At 41.0% G+C, this 12,427-nt stretch overlaps 1 protein-coding gene across 2 annotated transcripts in view; it reads right to left on the bottom strand.

The window, feature by feature from the left end:
• The window catches only part of GRIP1 (glutamate receptor interacting protein 1), a gene marked incomplete at both ends in the record, with an annotated part of 306,122 nt that overhangs the window by 210,939 nt on the left and 82,756 nt on the right, over positions 1 to 12,427 (bottom strand). The window lies entirely within an intron of this gene.

The following is a 12,427-nucleotide window of genomic DNA, read 5'->3' as shown; positions in this document are numbered from 1 at the left end:
GTTGAACAGAGCAAAGTTGAAGCGCGCTGCCTGCCAGGCAGAGGAGCCGGCACCGGGAGCTCGCTGCCCTCTGTCTCCATCATTTGAAGCGGGGCTTGGAGGCGGGGAGAGATGCGAGTCGGCGGACTGAACCATATCCACAGGCGAGGCAGGTTTCCCTCTGCCAGTTAAATCTGTCCTCGTATTTACACAGGCACGGGTTGGGGGCTCTGTGCGATTTCGTTTTGTTCTATGGACAGGAAAAGCACGGCTCTGTTCCTGGCATCGCACGCACCAGGAGAACAAGCAGCAGAGTGGTTTAACCCATACACACAGCCCACTCAGCGGCAAGCGTGTGCCCAGTGTGTTAATTGGAGCAGCAGGGAGAAGGCTCGGCAGCTGTTAAAAAATGACACATATACCCACTGGGCATTGGTGCATTCTAATCATTGCTAGATCTAACCATTAAAATGCGCTTCACAGATGGGTTTCTGATAGAGCTGGCCACGCTACATGGCAATAGGCAAACAAAGGAAGCCACACCACGCACACACCATGCCATGCTCATTTAAAATCCTAGCAGAGTTTTAAAACTTTAATGTGAAGGTACCACAAACTGTGCTGGGCACAGGAAGAGACCAGCAAACAGCCCAGAAAGACACTCACTCTGTCCTCCTGCTGCACACCCATATTCCTCAGCATTTCCTCAGATAAGGCAGGAATTTCACAATGAAGTTTCTCTCCCATTCAAAACCAAAAGCAGTGTCTGCTCAGAGCCCATTTCCTTGACATCTACCACAGATGGTAGATGCTCCCATGAGCCACACGAGGTCCCCGGTCCTGCCATACACCTCCTGGCTGGAGGCACCAGCCTGGATCCATCAGTCATCCCAGTCAAGCCATCATCACTTGTGTTTGTACTTGCAGGAGTTGTTGCCTGGCATCTATGAGCAAGGGGACATTAGGCAGCCCTCCCATGAAATCAGTGTTACAGTTCTTGGGCCCCCAGCATTAGAAAGACATGGAGCTATTGATGAGGGTACAGAGGAGGATCACAGAGATGGTCTGAGGGCTGGAGCCTACAAAGAAAGGCAGAGGGAACTGGGCTTGTTCAGCCTGAAGAAGGGAAAGCTATGGAGAGATCTCATTACAACCTTCAAGTAGCTGAGGAAGCTTACAAACAGGAGACAGACTGATTTTTTACGTGTCGTACAGTGGTAGGACAATGGGGAATGGCTTTAACCTAAAAGAGAGGATGTTTAGGTTAGATTTTAGAAGGAAATTTTTTATTCAGAGTGTGATGAGGTGCTGCCCAGAGAAGCTGTGGATGCCCCAATCCTGGAGGTGTTCAATGCCAGGTTGGATGGGGCCCTGGGCAGCCTGGTCTAGTATTAGTTAGCAGGGTTGGTGGCCCTGCATGTGGCAGGGGGGTTGGAGATTCGTGATCCTTGAGGTCCCTTCCAACCCGGGCCATTCGGTGATTCTGCTGTCTGACAGTCCTGAAATGAATGCACACTGAAGGCAGGCACTGGGGATCTTTAGGGCATCTTCCAATTACCAAGTACTGTAAAACAATATAGTCACAAAAATATACACGTTTCACCAGAAAAGCAGGCAAAGCCATGAAGGCACCTACCAAGGTCCCCTTGGGAGCCTGTGCTAACGCTCCCTGACCTCACCAGCCCTGTTTTTTTCCCTGTAAAAATGCCACCACTGTCACCAGCCAATAAACACCTCCTGGTCCAGAATTATTTTTAGTGCAGCTCCTGTAAGGTACTAGGTTTTATTACGTGCCTGAATTTATCACATGGCTTTGCACTTTCCAAAGTTAAAAAAGTTGCAGGAATATTACCAAAAATAAAACAGAATTTAAAACTTTTTATATGGATCTTAAAGAGCACATCACTGTATACTCTGTATATACTGTGTATTCTAAAGACTTCAAATCCTGTGTCTCCCTCTGGGTTCTGCCACCAAGCAGCAAAAACATTAATTTAGTATCAGGAAACATGAAAACCAAACAAAGACTTAGCCTACAGCAGAGAGCAGTCTCTCTGTGCAGAGATAGGAATGTTTTGATCCTGTATTTGCTTCTGTACCGCGCTCTCCCTGACAGCTGGACAGAAAGTTATTTGTAGGTGTCAGAATCACTCAGCTTTGAGACAGACGTCTTGCAGCCATCACTATTTCCTATGGTTAAATTATAAACTCAATTCAAAGCAATACAGCTACCTATCACAGGGGAGAAAAACATAACACTTCCTGCCTTTTAAACTGCCCTCTAAACAAAAGCTGAGAAACAAAATCATGCAGACAGTTGGCTGTCAACAAGTAGATCTGCCATTCCCTGGTACCATGGCTGTTCAACAAACACACAGCTTCTGCTGAGGACATTGCTTCATTACAGAAAAGCTTAGGTTGGAAAGGACCTTAAAGCCCATACTTTTCCAATTCTCCTATCGTGGACTGGTTGCCACCAACCAGCTCAGGCTGCCCAGGGCCCCATCCAGCCTGGCCTTGAACACACCTCCAGAGATGGGGCATTCACAGCTCCTCTGCACAGCTGGGCCACCACCTTACCAACTTATGTGTAAAAAAGTTTCTTCCTAACACCTAATCTAAATTTTCTCTCCTTAGTTAAAACCATCCCCCCTTATCCTATCACGTGCCCAGGCTTACAAGTGTTGCCCAGTGCTGCTCACCCACAAACCATCTCCCCATCTCATAGCTAACACACCTGCTTCCCATCGCCTGAATGTAACCTGCAGTGCCAAGCAATGCCAGCTTTTCACTTTTGAAGCCCAGAACGGCATGAGATTTTGATAGGATTTCCCCCTCTCTGAAATTGTTATTTATGGCAAATAAATATTCAGAGAAAGAAATATCTTCACTGAGTGCAATGGCATTATACAGTCAAAATACTAAGTGTTTTACTACCCAGATTTCTGAAAACTTATGTTTCATATGCATTACATACATCCTCCACTGCTTTGCTGAAAACACCGGAGACATTCATTAGCTACTCCTCATGTCATACCTGTAAATATTTTATCATAGCCCTACTTTCAGATGTATAAGCAGAGAATTCAGTTTCACAAACACAGTTTACTGCTTTTGTTTGCTAAAAAAAAAAAAAAAAGAAAAAAAAAAGATAGCTAACTACTGCTCTTTGCATTGATCAGAACTCACTCTTGCAAATTCTTTTGATGAACCGTTCATTCCTGTATGGAAACCTTACAACCACCCACCAGAAAATGAATAAAAGAGCAGGAACGTATAATAAGCACACAACAGCTCCAGAAAGGCATCCTCATTTTATGGGTCGAGCAGAGAATGAAACAAACGTTGTCTGTAGAATCTTATAAACGCAAAACATCAGACATGACAGTGAGTTTCACTCCTTAATGACACCCAGGTAAGATAATGATGCTCAGAGAGCATGAGGTGTCAGCTGATATCCGAAGCTCCTTGTGAACTCAGTTTTCTGGTGTTAAAATACTACAATGAAAGCTGTAATGTAAATATGCCTCGTGCTCTTTGGCCCATCCTTTCTCCATGAATACGTTTGTTCCAATCAAAGCATGTGCTCTACTGCCACTTCCAAGGTGGCTTCATTAGAAGAAGCAAGGGTAGTCTTGCTATTTCCATCGCGATTTGCATAACAAAAATATTGCCAAGTGACAACATTTAGCTAATGTTTGTATGTGCCATTCTCATTACTATTTTGTTTAATTTACATTATCAAGCTCTATCAAATTGGGTCCATCTCAGGTCTCTGACTTTTTAGAAAACACTCCATGGATGTAATAAAGCCAATATACTATTAAGACACTGTCCTTATCACATATTTAAACTGAAGCATAAACTCTTCTGTAGCCATGGACAATGTCAGCATTTAAGTGTACATTTGCCTTTGTAGCCACAGCAAAGTCTAGGTTCCTCAGCTTGTAAAATATCTGCATTTACCTTTTTACTTGCATAAAATTAGCAACATAGTTATCTAGGTAAAATTTCACAAATGACACAAGTGTTTTCCACAGCACTTTTTTGAACATTTTGGTATTCATGGACAAGGCAAGTAGAAAATGTTTAACAAGGATTTCCATTTGAGTGGGCTTGCAAACCAGAGCCCAAGTATGAAGCAACCCCCTCTACCATTTTATATCAGAACCAAATGTGAACGCTTTTAAGCAGGTATTTTCCATTATCCATCACGTTTTGACGTTTAAAAGAAATTAGTTCAGATGGAGGAGCCCTCCTGCACCTTCCTCTACATCTCTCGGCAGCCCATGAGAGCTCCCTGAAAATGATGGAATGCATCCACTGGGACACAACCACTCCCAGGAGCACACAGTGGCAGCAGGAGACACCCACCTGCTTTTAATTCCTCTCTTGGAGAAAAAACACTGAATTATACATGCAAAATACATAAATTAAGGCGAATACAACCAGTTTTTGGAGATTGGCAGAATATAGAAGACGATTCGTTTCCCTCCTCCCTCAAATCCCTAGCCATAAAGATACTGCAGACCTCAAAAGGGAGTTAAGAGATCTGCAGATCCCTTTTAACTGAGGGATGTCTTTGACAACCTGCTGCTGCTGCTTCCAGAAACCAGTAAGAATAGAGAAAGGAACTTCCATAAACTACTCATTTCATTGTATCATCTTGCCTGACCTTCTAGATTTTCAAGAGCAGATGTTTGTTTACACGCTATAATTGCTCATGTTAAGGTTGCAATCTTCCACTCAAAATTTGTCCTAAATATCTTGGTGTAAAACATGAGCTTATCGAGTCAAAAATTACCAAATGCCTCGGGTCCACAATCCATTAGGCGCAGTAAGAACATAAGGTTCACATATGTGCAGTCAGTGCCACGCACAAATACAGCACAGTATGCAAGAGCTGAGCAGCAATCTCACCTGAGATCCCCTTCCATTGCCTGAAATCCTTGTATGAAGCATGCACAGCAGAAGTATCGTGCTCTAAAGACACTTGGAGAGATCAGCAAAACCAAGTGACACACGTCTCTCTCATGTGACAACAGAAGAAAAGAAAAGCAGAATAACCAGTGCACCACTGCTGGAACACTGCTGCATGAGAACTGGATGGTGGTAAAACATTGCTAATCCACTACTGTGATTTTTAAGACCTGATACTTTTTAATCTATTATATAATCAGTTTCCTCTGATTTTAATGCATTTCACTCAGTTTCACGAAACATGCACGCATTCTTCTTATCCACTGCTCACTTACAGTCATAAGCCATTGTTTCTTTCAAGAATGTAAGACTTAAGAGCTGGAGTTCAGCTTTTCTGTCACCTAATTGAAAAATAACTGTCAATCTTCCTTTTTTCCCCCTCGTTTTTTTTCCTCCACATGAACATAGAAATTTTTAAGAGACTTGCACCTGCCAGCAACACTTAGAGGAGCTCTTCATTGTGTTACACCATCCATATGTTTTACCATAATAACATTCCCAATCATTTTGCCTTTTGCAAACATTCCCTCACCTAAAAATGTGCACATAAAGCCATGAATGATGCAGAGAATGAGGATAAAGTAGAACACAAAGGACAGAGCAGGAGGCTACGTCCATTTGGTGAGAGTGGGGGTGCTGCTGCTGGGTTTAATACAAGAACGCTGTCTCTTGTATGTTGAGAATGTTGAGAAATCTTTGTAGCGCTGTTTTAAAAGGGTCACTTGTCAAGTTGAATTTCATGCAGAATGCATGCTTCAGGGAAAATAAGCTTTTCTTTCCTTTTTTTTTTCCTTCAATTCAGCTGTAACAGTTTGCATACATTGTATTTTCCTTCCTCTGTCTGGCTTACTTAGCTTTAGAAGAGTGACTAATTGGAGTACACAAACACCTAGAAACAAATGTTAACTTGACCACTCTGAAGCAAATAGCTAGGTGAAATTATGTACAAAAAAAGTTTGCTTAACATTTTGTCACACCAAAGTCGCTCCCCAAAAACAGCTTAGCAGAGTACTACTCTAACCAGATTTAAAACCCCTCAAGGGCTCAAGCACTGATATTTTAAAATACTAAAACTAGAACATAATTCTCCGAGAAAGTCTGAATTAAAGGTGTTTTCATCTTTCTAAAGAAACGCAGCAAATGGCTAGGGGGAACGCTACCAAGATTTTGCATACTGTGCTTCTGTCTGCTTCATGCATAAAGTATATCTCAAACTAAATATGAGATGCATATGGAAAAAAAGAATACTCCATACTGAGTAAAAACTATCATCTATTCCTAATTTTCCCGTCATAAGAAGCTGCATATTGCAGTTCTCATCACAATCATAACCTATGTAGAAATTGGAAGGGAAGAATCCATTAATTAAATCACTCAAATAAAATACCTAGCAGGTACGTGAAACAAAGTTCTTGCAGTAAAGCATGAAAATATTTTCTTAGGCTGCGTATGTTGGCTACGGGAAGCACAGGCCATTGTGAGGCCCCATCTGGAGTACTGTGTCCAGGTCTGGGGGCCCCAGCACAAGACAGACAGCTGTTGGAGAGGGTCCAGAGGAGAGCCATGAAGATGATCAGGGGGCTGGAGCACCTCCACTACGAAGACAGGCTGAGGGAGCTGGGCTTGTTCAGCCTGGAGAAGAGAAGGCTGCGGGGTGACCTAATTGCAGCCTTTTAATACCTAAAGGGAGCCTACAAATAGGAGGGGAATCAACTCTTTACAAAGGTAGATAATAGCAGGACAAGGTTTTAAGTTGAGGGAGGGAAGATTAAAGTTGGATATCAAGAGGAAGTTGTTTTGAGAGTGGTGAGGTGCTGGCACAGGCTGCCCAGAGAGGCTGTGGATGCCCCATCCCTGGAGGTGTTCAAGGCCAGGTTGGATGGGCCCTGGGCAGCCTGGTCTAGCATTAAATGTGGAGGTTGGCAGCTCTGCATCCGGTGGAGGGGTTGGAGCTTCATGATTCTTGGGGTCCTTTCCAACCCAAGCCATTCTACGATTCTATGAAGGGAGAACCAAACAAGGCTGAAGTAGGTGGAATTCAGTGATTCAACTGACAGTGGAAGACTCAAATATGACACGTGAGAATTAAAGTAGGCTACAAGAGAATCTCTTGCTGGGCATTTCTTTCCATGTTAAGCTTTCTGCAAGAGACTTTTTATTGTGCAAAATTTGATAGGTTTTATTTCTTTCACCTTATGAGATAAGAAAAAATGATTGTGAAACATCCCCCAAATCCTGGTATAAATGAATCCTATCTGACTGAGAGGCTGGACCACAGCTTCACTGTGCAGTGAGTGCAAGTGCACGGTCCTATTCCCACATACTATCCTACCTTACATCCTTGGGTTGGATTTAAAGATTCCATCTTAAAGCACAAAAGACCAGCACAAAATGCAACACTAAAAAGAAACAACCTTCACAGGTCATATGATATAAATCCTCCTCTCTACCTATCTTGTTTGATACCATTTTTTTTTGTATCAGGGATAACATATGAAACTTAGATATATGGACTATTTGGCACAGAGGAATGTCTGTACTCCCCCAGCAATACCACAATGGATGTTCTGCCTCTTTTCTTAATACTTTTTAGTAACAGTCATCATTTGGTAGCAGTTAAAATCTTGTTAGGTATCACTACTGAAAACACCCACCAGTGATGATTTGTGCATTTCTTTGACGGCAGAATCAATTATTGCAGTAAGAAACCATTGCCATTTGTTTAATAAATGGAAGGAGTGGTAAGAAGGAATAAAGGATTGGCAATGGAAAGAAATCTGACAGGAAGGATACAAGCAAAAAAAACTGGAGCAAGGAGAAAGACTCTCTGGGGAAGAAAAAAAAAAAAAGAAAGAAAGAAAAAAAAGCACCCAGAAGTGAATTGTATCCTGGACCACCTGTGTTTTATCAGGGTCAGGATGCAGTGGATAAATAGAAAGATTTTACTGCAGGTAAGTTCAGACAAGAATAAGATGCTGCTCAACAGTCAAAAAGCAAACAAACAAACAGCTACAGGAAAATTCTCCATTATGATCATGTGAATTTACAACTGAATAATATGTAAATATATATGCAAATTAAGCCATCCATCTGGAGTCCCCTGCCCTAGAGGCACAAGCCAACATAACATGATGGCACTGAAGAACCTAATTGTTAAGACATTAACCCTTTTCCTTCTCTCTAAATACCGTTCACATCCAACCATTCTCTTTCTTTCTAAATCCCAAGTTTTAAGTAATTTCTATCACCCTTGCCCATTCTGAAACTGCAAGGCATTTCAACTAAAAAGAACAAAGTCTTGCAGAGAAACATGAAAGGCAAAAGGACAACTTCACATGTAACTTCCCATTAATGAGACCCTAGTATTACATGTCCAGAGAACTGAAGGATCAGTTTCCATCCACAAGTCTCCTGCTACAATAGCAAGGCCCATTGAACATTACTGTGGTGCTTCATCTCCTGGTGCCAAACAGCAGTTTGGAAAATGAGAGCTACTGACACCTCATTATGGATGAGCATTGATTTCCCTTCTGTCCCCATTCCAAGGGCACAGAACAGGTTCTACCGTTCAGTTTAGAATTTGTTTCCAACTGAGAGTTTCCCTTCTTTCATTTAAGAAAACAAAAAAAAAACAGAAAAAAAATATCGTTACGCTGCTGTTGAACAGCTTACAAAGCAAACATTAGAGCTCCAAAATTGTATGCTCAGTTCTCCTCCATAGCACCAGTATTCCTAGTGTTCAATGTTAAGAGGCAAACACATAGGGAAAAAAGGCATTACATCTTGAGTGAGTGAAACTCATCCACTCCTGCCATAAGTTTTGACATTTTCTACTGATAATTTACTCTTATATTACCAGCTTTCCCATATAAAATTGCAGGGCTAAATATAAAGTGATGGCTCATTCCGTGTTCTTAGGGTAATGGTAAAGGACATAAAAGATTATAAGACCACTGACCTTAACGCACATTTGAGATGTGATAGAGTAATTAAGGTTTCTTCTCTTTGAAAGCAGATGGTTTCCAAACAAAAAATTACTTGAGAATTCACTTGGCAGTGAGAAAAAAGAATCCCCACACGTTTTTTGAACATCCCTTTGATGTTGCTTCATACATCAGGATTTATTTCATTTCCCTCTTGTGGCCTTCCTCTTCACTAGTAAATACGAATGCTTATCATTCTCAGGAAGTCACCCCTCAAACATCCACTTCATTTCTGTGTGTAAAACATTTTCCAGCTTATTCCCTATTCCCTGTTCTCTCCATTCAGATCTTCCTCATATTTTGTTTCTTTCTTGGCCTACAGGCTACCATTCTGACAATCCGCTGCTTTAGCTACTGAAATTCAAGCTCTATAGAATGCATTTGGACACTGGAGTAAAACTTGTGTATCAAGAAATTCATTGCATTCTACTCTTGGTTAATTATGAAAGACAAAGAAGATAAATGCACTGATCAAAAAGTAACTCCCTTATTTTATAACATACATACATAGTGGCAGAGCTCATTTCACATAGAGGGTGGTGACGCACTGGAACAGGCTGCCCAAGGAGGCTGTGGATGCCCCATCCCTAGAGGCATTCAAGGCCAGGCTGGATGTGGCTCTGGGCAGCCTGGTCTGCTGGTTGGTGACCCTGCACATGGCAGGGGGCTGGAACTAGATGATCACCGCAGTCCTTTTCAACCCAGGCCATTCTATGATTCTATCATAAAAGTCATCCCAACATATAAGAGACCAAACTACTGCCAATTTCAGCCTTCACCAACACTAACCTGGGAATTCAAAAAAAAGAAAAAAGAAAAAAGGGGGGAGTTGGAATTTTATACCACATCAAATAGGTTGTATCAGTCAACATACCAAACTGAAACAGCTATCTAAACAACTATCCTAAAGTTTTGAAATTTATTGTAGATATTCCAACTGAGAAGCATTTTCATGATTTTAGATTCTTAGTATATATATCTGCAGACAGCACTTCTAAAGCATGAACATTCAGGCTGGATGAGGATTTTACAAGATGACCTGTAAAACATCATTCATTTTCATTTTGTTTACTCAAGCACTAAAATTTTGCTGAGAACCACTGCAAGCATCTGTGTAGAAATCCTCATAAATTCTCCCAGGTTTTATACCATCTTATGCAAAGAGTATCACACAATACAGACTGACACATATGATTCTTTAATGCATTACTTTGGAAGTTGCAATTCTTCTGTCTCCTTAAAAAACAAAACAAAACAAAACAAAACCCTCAGGTTTCAGTTTATCCCCTTAAGAGAGGTGTTTGGGTATGAATGATCTACTGTCCTGGTCCCTACTCCTGAACTGAGCTGCCTGTAAATTATCCTGTGCACTGTTAGGTGGAGTGAATGGAAGCTCCAAGTGGAGATAGATGGATGCCTTTTTGTTCTTCTACAGTTCAGCATCTCAATCCACAAATCTTCTAAGGGCTCACACACTGTGCACTGAGCTGAACATGCTGCTAGAGGTAGCGCGTACTATGATCACTAGCTGTTGCCACGTGAGATGTTCACATCTTTGCTGGTATTGCCCCAAAATAACTACTGAAGCAGTATTACAAGTTCTGTTGTGTTGGAAAAACGCAGACGAAATGGAAATAACTTCACATTGCAGTGGGAAAATCATAGAATGGCCTGGGTTGAAAAGGACCACAATGATCATTGAGTTTCAACCCCCTGCCATGTGCAGGGTCACCAACCAGCAGACCAGGCTGCCCAGAGCCACATCCAGCCTGGCCTTGAATGCCTCCAGGGATGGGGCATCCACAGCCTCCTTGGGCAACCTGTTCCAGCAAAAAATAAAAGGGAAGAGAAAAAGAAGAAAAGTAAACGCATTCATTGGACCTAAGCAGCATTCCGGAAGCAGAGGCTGATAGCTTGACATTTCATTTTTTAAGAAGTCTGAACAACTACAATAAATTTACAAATGTAGACATGCCGCACTGTTAAATTTCATTTCACGCTCAGTAAGCAAACATTACCAAACTGTAAGTACTGTCATCCTCTGTCTTTTTAGTTAGAAATCTTGTAGCCAATGAAAGTTTGACCTTGGAATATTTCACAGATGGATGAATTTGTTTAATTTGCTAGTCACTTTGTTATGGATTTTGCAGAACTGCAGAGTTAGGTCACATTTACTCTAATTTCAGGGGAAATGACTGTTCACCCACTTTACAAGAACTTTACAACCTGCACCATCAATAGCAGTCACTCAGAGTTCATTAACCAACCAACCACACAAATCTGAACTGCCATGAAAAATTCAGTTTTCAAATGATAAATGCAAGGATAATATAGAAGTTAAAAATTATTTTCTTTGTGCTTAGTACTCCTAGGTTTATTTTTAGTAAGAAAACTTAAAAATAAACTTGTACTATTTTTTGAAGGTTCTAATAAAATCACTGAACTACTGTAAGTTTTCTTTTACTGAGGCCAATGGAAATCGATGGCTTTTTGCAAAGGGGATGACCAACTGTTGTTACAGTATGCAAACATCAAATTCTGCTAATCCTTTCTTTTCCTTTCTTTTAATGTGTATGTAATCTACAGATAAAAAGAAGTCCAACCCTGCTTACTCAAGGGATAGCTTTTATTTTCTGATGCTGTTGCTGCATGCATACATACCAGTCACAGTGCAAAACAAATAACCTAATGTACACAATTGCTAACTTTTTAATGATTTAGATATCTTAAAAATTCTGTATTATAATTATATATCATAATTCACTATCACTTCAGATACATCAAATCACATTTTTTTTAGAAAATAAAAATTCTTTTTGGCCTAAATGAGGAAACTAATTGAATTAGAACTGCAGAACTCTGAGAAGAACTTATGATCTCCAACGAGCTGTAAAATCAGCTGCAAACTAACAAGAAATACAAAAATAAGCATTTCACATATTTTAAGAAAAAAAAAACCCAAAACATTTGAAGTACAACTTGGTTGCTCCTAAAAATACTATTTTTGTCCCAAGAGACTTCATTCTGAAAGCCCTACCAGCACCATCCTACAAACACGTACCCCAGTTAATGACTTCCCACAATGCATACAGTTGCACTGGAACCCTCAAGACTCTTCGGACAATTAAACTGAAGTCTGCGCTGCTCATGCGTGAAGCTGTGCCTCTGCTTCACACTTTCTTTCTGTCCTGCATCTGTTCTCACATAGAGGCAATCCACGCTGTCAGAGTACATGCATTGACCCTCTCTGCCTTTTATTCCCACTATCAAGATTTTCATCTATCTAGGTTGCCCCTGGTTTTATATTAGAGATCAACTACAAAATGCTTGGACCGGACTCTCCGTTGGTCAGTAATACAAATATTTTTTAATTTTTTGTTGCTGTTACTTTGACCTTTAAATTGACTTCTGCAAACACTATAAGCGACTAAGGCAAACGGGAAAAACTCTCATTGGCTTTCAAGGAGTTCTGGGTTGGATCAAGC

Source organism: Tetrao urogallus, assembly GCF_951394365.1.
Source record: "Tetrao urogallus genome assembly, chromosome: 1".
Taxonomy (NCBI): domain Eukaryota; kingdom Metazoa; phylum Chordata; class Aves; order Galliformes; family Phasianidae; genus Tetrao; species Tetrao urogallus.
This window is presented reverse-complemented; position numbering and strand designations above follow the sequence as displayed.